This window comes from Coptis chinensis, chromosome 9, assembly GCF_015680905.1.
Source record: "Coptis chinensis isolate HL-2020 chromosome 9, ASM1568090v1, whole genome shotgun sequence".
NCBI classification, from domain to species: Eukaryota; Viridiplantae; Streptophyta; class Magnoliopsida; order Ranunculales; family Ranunculaceae; genus Coptis; species Coptis chinensis.
In genome coordinates this window covers 73,233,945-73,242,729 of record NC_141464.1, presented here as the reverse complement: position 1 = coordinate 73,242,729, position 8,785 = coordinate 73,233,945, and the positions used below count along the sequence as shown (strand labels likewise).

Genomic DNA, 8,785 nt, shown 5'->3' with positions numbered 1-8,785 from the left:
GCCAGTATAAGAATCAGATTGCCGTAACAATCAATGGAGGCCACCCCTGAAGTCGTACACAATAATCAATAGAGGCCACAGGTACCCCTTCTTTCTCGTGTTACGATCGACAGATGAGGCGACACACTGTAATTAGTACACAACTCCCCCAACAGTTTCCCCATACAAAACTAAATGTCAGGGACCCAGGGGTGCCATGAACTAATTGACTATAGGATGTAGTAATTAGGACTTTTTCTAAAGAGGACACTGGATAAGTGCATTTATCCGTTTGCATCACATCAAGAATACTTGGCTTGAATCAAGGCTTTAGGAAAGTTAGCTCATGGACTGAGAATTTTCAAATGAGACCAAGTAAGTGAGAATTTTTTTTTTAGAGAACCTTTCGAGCGCCAGTGTTCCACAAATACAAAAACATTTCATCTTCAAAACTGTCATAATCGGAAATTGACCCGCAACTGAAGATATCAATCAATTAAATGTGATCTAGACCAGTTGGTTGATTGGGTCATGCAGTGGTATTTATGTAACAAATATATCATATGATGAGAGGTTGATAAAAGTCAGAGTGTGTACATTGTTTTGATTAATATCTATGGGCTTTGTGTCCTGCTTATTATGTGCGCAAGGCAACTAGAGAGTTGCACATTTCAAGAATTGAAGAGGAGATGCATATCTAGGTAATCTAACTAACACCACTGTAATAGTTAGTGCAAGAAATGTTACGTAAACGAATGCGGAAGCGTGACAATTGGACAAAGAAGATTGAATGTAGTGATAGAAATCGACAAAAAACAAATCAATTAAAACACTTACCAATGCAAAGCGAATAACCAATAGAAGTGGAGACGAGATTTACGTGGTTTGGCGTTAGCCTAAATCCAAGCAAAAGAGAAGAATTTTACTAATCAAGAGATAAACAAATAGAGTACAATCACTCACAAACGAATCCCGAAGAATTCACAAACTCTCTCTCACAAATTTTAGCCTTACAAATCCCACCAACCTGGTCTTGTATTTATAGAGGTGGGTATCAAATTAGAATCCTATTTAGAATAGGAAACCAAAACTAAAACCAATATGAATTTGGTAACGTGGGTAATCAGATACCAACAATTCTCCACCTCGGTGAAGATTTATCCAAATGAGCCGATCAACCGAATAGCAAATCCCTCTTCAAAGCACAAATGTCCAAGGACCAAACAAATAACAAAATGTCTAGAAGGACCAAACACGATCGTATTCACATACATATACACGCCACGCACTTTATTAAAAGGATCAAGCCGATCCGTAGTTCACCAATGCCCTTAAAAGCCAAAACATCTCAAATGAAGGATATGAATCAAATTCAAACAATGTTGAAACTTGATTCCGTAAACTACTTTGGTTAACATATCGGTGGGTTCTCCTTGGTGTCTATCTTAGTGAGTAAGATATCACCCTCCTCTAAAATTTCTCGACAAAGTGAAAACGCACATCATCAATGTTTCTTCGTCGGGCATGATGAACTTGGTTCTGGCCAAATATATAGCACTCATGCTATCACGATTGAATCTCGAAATGACCTCGCACAATACCCAAGTCATCTAACAAACCCCGCAACCAAATAGCCTCTTTCATAGCCTCGATCCACCCGTATATTATTCTCGTCTGTGGAGACAATGCAACTGTAGGATCGCAAAATAGACCTCCAACTTACCGAGCACCAAATTTAAAGTAAATACATACCCGGTGAGTGGATCGACGCTTATCCAAATCACCTGATAGTCGAGTCCACATAACCCACACAAAGCTTACTAGTATCCCTCTCAAACATCAAACCAACATCTACAAGCATTCAAGAATGTACCGTAGAATCCATTTCACAGCCTTGCCAATGTTTCTTCCTGTGGTTATGCATATATCTACTAACAACACTAATAAACTTGTGAAATGTCCGCCTAGTACACACCATCGCGATACATCAAACTACCAACAACACTTGCATATGGAACATGAGTCATGTACTCCGCTCCTCATCGAACTTCGGAGACATAGTAGCACTACGTTTAAAATGAGGGCAAGAGGTGTACTCACTGCACTTAGTGTTCCCATCAATACCAAACTTCGTAGTACCTTCTTCAAATATGTCTTTTGAGACAAACAAACTATGCCTTTTGCTCTATCTCTGAATCTCCATGCCAAGAATCTTCTTAGCTTCACCCAAGTCCTTCATCTCAAATTCGGGACAAAAGTCGCTTTAAGCTTATCAATCTCGGTCTTGCTTCTTGAGGTTATAAGCATGTCATCAACATACAAGAGCAAGTAGATGAAAGAACCATCATGTAGTTTGCGAAAATAGACACAATGATCATAGTGACTTCAGGTACTTGAGCCCTAGCATAAACCGATCAAACCGCTTGTACCATTTGCCGGGAGATCTGTTTCAAACCATATAGCGATTTTTTTCGGTTTACACACCAAATCCTCTTTGCTTGCAACTTTAAACCCACTTGGCTGAGTCATATAGATCTCCTCTTCTAAATCACCATGTAAAAGCGGTTTTACATCGAAATGGCTAGCTCCAAATCATCCGAGCTACCAAGGCCAAAAGGATGTGATGGAGGAATGCTTTACAACCGAGAAAACACCTCATTATAGTCAATCCCCTCCCTCGAGTAGCCTTTAGCTACCCATCTTGCCTTGTAACGTAACTCATTACTTAGAGATCCTTCTTTCAATGCAAACACCCATTTCCCGCCAATCGCCTTCTTACCCTTAGGTAACTTTACAAGCACCCGTGTATCATTCTTATGAAGAGATTGCATCTCCTCATCCATAGATGTCTTCCACCTTTTCTCGACTTGGAGCACCAATTGCTCCATAATATGAGGAAGGAGCATCTTCATCAAGACTTTCAATAACGGGGAAGTGCATAGGTAACGTGAATCGTTTAGCCAATACAATGGGGAACATTTCTCTTAGATTTACCGGTTGCAATAGGCTCATGAACCGGAGCCAAAGGACCAACATTCATATGCTCCTCTAATGGAGCCATATCCCTCGTGATCATCATTTGTTCCATCACCGTAATCACTATTTCGTGTCTTCAAATGGAACATCAATCGACCGACTATCCATGGTTGCCAATCTACTAGATACGTAACTATCGGACTAGGTGAAGACGATCAATCTCCACTGCCGCAATACCTCTTTGGCCATACTCTCCACTTTCTTGAGAGTCGCCAGACTTCAACATAGAAGCCTCATCAAATGTCACATCTCTCGCCAAAAAATGAATTTCTTATCTTTCGATCTCATAGCTTATAACCTTTAACTCCACTTTTCAGACCCACAAAGATAGCTTTCTTTTTGCTCTAGGATCCAACTTACCATCTTTGACATGAAAGTAAGCGTGACACCCAAACACACGGGCGGAATCATAATCCTCGAAAGGTGTTTACCGGACCAAACCTCCATAGGAGTTTTACCTCCACCAGAACCAAGGCAACTCCGTTAACAAGGTAGCATGCATAACTCACAGCCTCAACCCAAAACGCTTTTGCCCAATCCAAAGATTGGACAACATACACCGTGACTTTCTCCATTAGAGTACGGTTAAATGCGGCCAGCCTACCCCATTCGTCATTTGCGCACCTTTCATCGCAGGGAAGTGCCTCTATTCCCTCATTCGACATACTTGCAAGAATGGATCACTCGTGATATTCACCACCATTATCGTTCGAGTCTTTTTGATCTTTCTCACACCGAAGTTTCAATCAACTTCTTCCACTTCACAAAGATATCTAGGACTTCATCCTTGTTTCTCATGGTATATACCCACAAACGCCAGAGTAATCATCAACAAAGGTCACATAATAATGTTTGTTCCTCCAAGAGATGCATTCCTAGAAGGACCCCAAACATCCGAATGAACATAATCAAGGGTTCCACGCAGACGGTGGATAGCGGTGCCAAACTTTACCCTCATGCGCTTGCCCAACACAATGCTCACAAAAATCCAACTTATGTGTCTTAGCACCTTTCAACAATCCTTGCTTTATTAACGCGTTTGCATGGACTTCTCACCTGCATGTGCAAGACGATATGCCATAATCTGGTGGCCTCCTTAGCAACCGCCTCTCTCAATGCTCAAGAAGCTACTTCTCCACTAACCGTACCACCCTTCAAATAGTACAAGTTATTCGACGATGCCTTTCATGATAACCATTGCTCTAGAAACTATCTTTAGAACACCATCGCCAATGACTACCTTGTAGCCCTTAGCTTCTAAAGTACCAACAGAGATAAGATTCTTCTTCAAAGCGGAACATAGCTTAACATCCTTGATTGATTTTAACCGCTTTCATCATACATCTTGAGATCTAATATTACCCATCCCCATAATGCGGCCGGGGTTGATCATTCCCCATCAACACATCACCACTTTCAAGCTCCTTGAAACTTGTAAATCACTCCCTTATGGGACAAACATGATAGGTAGCACCCAGATCCAAAATCCAATGATTGGAATCAATGAAACAAATACTTTCGATGTAACAGAAAAGAGAAATTTGAACTATCGTAATCATTACCTCCGAGCAATGTTGACATTAGATCAAGCTCGCCGCCAAGATCTTCTGCTTGTGTTTCAACTTCTTGTCCTTCTTCCAATGTCCAACCTCATGACAAAAGCACACTCATCACGGGCTAGATTTCGCCTCTCTCGACTTGAACGAGATTTACTTCTTCCACCACCAGAGTTTGGGCGGTCATTAGACCTCCTCTTACCACAAAAGCAAAGGCTCGTCGACTCTCTTGACTCCTTTTCATTGTTGTTCATCATATCCCAACTTGTCAACGCAGACCGCGACCTCGAGAATAGTTCAAAGCTTTCTTCCCAACATAATGGTGGTTTTATATGCCCATATCCTCCTCGGGAAGAGATCTCAACAAATGGAAAGCTTTGTCTTCATCCTTTCTTTTTCTTCAATGTTCAACAAGTCGGTAAGTAACTTGTTAAACTCGTTCATATACTGGGACAATGAAATACCTTCTTTCTTTCTCATATCATACAACTTTGATTTCATAAAGACACGACCTTCTATTATCTTATCTAAGTACTTCTCTTCAAGGATTCTCCAGATTTCCTTGGCCGAAGTCTCATTGAGAACAAGGTACTTCACATCCCTAGCCAAACACGATCTTAGAATAGGAAACCAAAACTAAAACCAATATGAATTTGGTAACTGTGGGTAACCGTATACCAACAAGAAATACATACATTGTGATGAAACGTTTGATTTAAATAGAAGTTTGGTTATTGCAAGAATAAAATAACAGATCTACACTTTTATGTTGTTTTTAGGTGAAACTTTTTACTATGAATGTGAAACGACTCAAAAGAACCGTAAATATCTTTTCTTTTCCTTTTTTATCTTGCATCATAGAGATTATTATTATTATTATTATTATATTTATTATTTTTTATTTTTATCAAGAAAAAATGTTATATTATATATAAGGTAAAATAGGATTGTGTTACATGCAATTTGGTAATCGCTCTCCATGTCAGTGAAAGATAGTGTGAGTGAGAGCCTCACAAATTATATATACACCACTACAAAAGACACATTACCACTGGTTGTCGATGTTTCTTGTCCAGTTGAAAACCAAGTCCTAAAAAGTAGTGATCTCGCAACTGCAAATGGGTTTTCTTTCATGCAAAACCATATACACAAACACTTCTCTTGATCCTATTAATCACCTTGTTGATGCAAAGTGTCCCGCTTCTGAAAATGATTTCATTTCAATACACTATATTGACCATACAATGGTGTAGGGAAGGATTGCCCATATGTGTTCTCCAAGTCCTCTAGTACCTAAGCATCGACCATTTTGAGAAAACTTGACTAATTACCTCAACCGATCAGATAGAGTTTACCAACCTAGGGTGGCTGGATAATAGATTGTTCCAAATTGATCAAGGATCGGGCAAGACATGAAAAGATGCCAGATGGATTCTTCTTTGGCCTAGACACATCACACACCTATTTGGGATGCTCATTCCTCTATTCCTCAAATTATCAACTTTCGATTGCCTGATAAGAATAAATTGACCACCTTTCGCTTGATTATTATCGATTGCTAGCTAGATCAAAATCTGGCATATAGCATATTGTTTATTTCAAATAAAATTCTATGTAGTTATAATCTTTTCTCCATAAAACACAAGCCTCCCCGAAAATTTTAGGAGAAGGGAACGGGTTGTACAATCTGCCTTGGTGGTATATATGAACCTTCAACAAGTGGGCAGGGGAAGATTGGGCAATGGGCTTCTCTTATATAAGTAAGAAGAAGGGCTTGTACAACAGCCAATGTTCTAAAAAATGCTAGGGTAATCAAAGGTGATTGGGGGAGCTTTAGGGCTTTAGACGGTGCCTGACTAAAGCCAGCTAAAGCGGTAGCGGTTTTATTTATTTATTTATTTAATTATATATAATAGTGTAAACATATATGTATATATGAAAAATGAAGAAATGAAAGTTTATAGACTTCTTAAAAAAGATTTTGTGCATTTTTGACACGTGAACTTGTCCTATTTGGTCAGTTACACACCATTGAACATTTTTTTAAACATATATTTTATGATGCATTCATATCTTTTTTTTTTTTCCGTGTTATTTGATACGTGGCAAAAAAGATTTGATATGAAAGTGTAGATATTTCAATTGGGTGAAAATGAAATTGTTGAAGAACCCAAGAACAAAAATGCAAGACTTGATATCAAAGTTACTAAAATGAAAAGGCTAAATAAAATGAAGAAATGGATCAATTTAAATTTTTATGTACAATTTATTTTTATTTATCTGTAACGCGAAAATATTGGCGCCTTTGAGATATATCAACACAATTTGACCAAAAAAATGAATATAACATTGCCATTTCTTTATTTCTTTTATTTTCTTGTACAATCAGCAATTAACAAAATAAATTAGATATCTAGCATTCTTTTGTTCCGTAATGACAAAACTCCTTCCACGTGTAGCTTCTATTTACATAGAAAAAACATAAGAGGGAAAGAGTTAATATCGAAAAATGTCGTAAGAGAAAAATATTAATGAAGAGAAACAATTCAAACAAGTGTTAAAAAAAAATATACCACGCACCAGCTCATTTTTATGGGTCAACATCAATAATGGTCACACATGGGGAAAACTTGTGTAGAGTCAAGAGTGTAAATGCTTTCAAACATTAGCCACGTGGGGAAAACTTGTGTAGAGTCAAGAGGGTAAATGCTTTCAAACATTAGCCACGTGGGGGTGTGCACACGGTCAAACCAATCATAACATTCCACAGTGATACATTTTTCACAAATTATCTCACTTCTCCTTTTCCTCAACACGTAAAAACCCAAAAAATACATGAAACAAGATGAGAAAAGAAGAGACTAAGGGAAGAATGGAAGATGCGCAACTAGAAAGGGGTCAGGCCTTAGAGTCAAGATTGGAGTCTATAATTGTTCTCAAATGTGGTGTTTATTCTTCTTTTTTTCCCCTTTTTTTCTTCTTGGCAAAATCCTAGATTTTGATACTATTTTTTCCAATCCTCGTCAGCCGACCGCCTACCCCCTGCCTAAAGATATCCATGGGGTCACTCTTTGAGGCTTATTCTAAGGCGACTAGCTGTTAGATAGGATATCTTGCAACCTGTGATCCAATTGCTCTAAAAGTTTCCTTTTCTAGCAAAAGTTAGTAGGTAAGAAACTCGTATTTTTTCTTCTTCGCCTCTTCTTTTTTTTTCCTTTTATGGTATCTCTCAAGACCGCGGGTTGAAGAAGATCCAATTTTCTCTTCCAATATTCCGCTTGATCATGGGGATTCTACCTCTCAACCCATTTCAAGACAACCTATGTCATGGAGCCTCTTTTTAGTAATTCTTTGTATTTCTAAAATACTACACCTTTGAGAATTTATACACCTGAACTTACCGATGGAGTAGTCAGTACCTCAAGACCTCATTAATGAGGGCGTTGAAGAGTGGAAAGATACTTTGGTAGGGTATTTTCTAGAAAAAAGACTAGTTTTTCCTACGCGGAAAGCTTCACTTGAGAAAGCTTGGAAATGGAAGGTTTGAACGGAGCTAACTACGATAGGGACTTGTTTTATTTTACCTTTACCGCTGATGAGGATAGGAAGATGGCTCTGAAGTGGGGCCAATCTTTATTGTCGGAAGAATTTTCATTATCGCATCTTTGGAATGTTGAGGCTGAAAGGATGAGAAACAAAATCTCTACTGCTCTAGTACGGATTAAGATGTCTAATGTTCAAAGAGAAGTCATGGGACTAAAAATGGACCTGCCTTTTCTTGCAAGTTTGGTAGCTAAAACCCATGTGTATGGATGAAGCCACCACTAAAAAGCAGAGACTATCGCTTGCAGGGTATGTGTTGAGATTCCATTACTCTTTCACTACCCAAAATCTGTTAGTATTGAGGTGGTGAGAGGGAAATGAGCATTGGTGTCGAAAGTATCCATGGAAACCTTCTTCCCCGCCGAATTGATGAAGTTTGGACACAAGACAAACAAATGCAATAGCAATCAGAAGTTAATACTTGATTCCGGTGAAGAAATGTAAATGGTCAAAGTAGTAATGCCGGTGCTCTAAAACAACAACAAGGAATGGTCACCGCCTTCAAGTGGTGGTCCGCATCATTACAGAGAATGTTACCGCGATGTCAACTCCTCTTGCGGCAGTCAAGCACTAATAGTTTGTGGGTCCTTCCACCGTTAGGAAAAAATCCC

General features: G+C 38.8%; 1 long non-coding RNA gene across 1 annotated transcript; it reads right to left on the bottom strand.

Moving 5' to 3' along the window:
• Positions 1 to 6,813: 6,813 nt before the first annotated feature.
• On the bottom strand, positions 6,814 to 7,586 carry LOC147477936 (uncharacterized). The gene is made up of 2 exons (XR_015208677.1): positions 7,152 to 7,586; positions 6,814 to 7,033 (listed from the first exon to the last, which is right to left on the bottom strand). It is a non-coding gene; the product is annotated as an uncharacterized LOC147477936 (long non-coding RNA).
• Between the last annotated feature and the right edge of the window lie 1,199 nt (positions 7,587 to 8,785).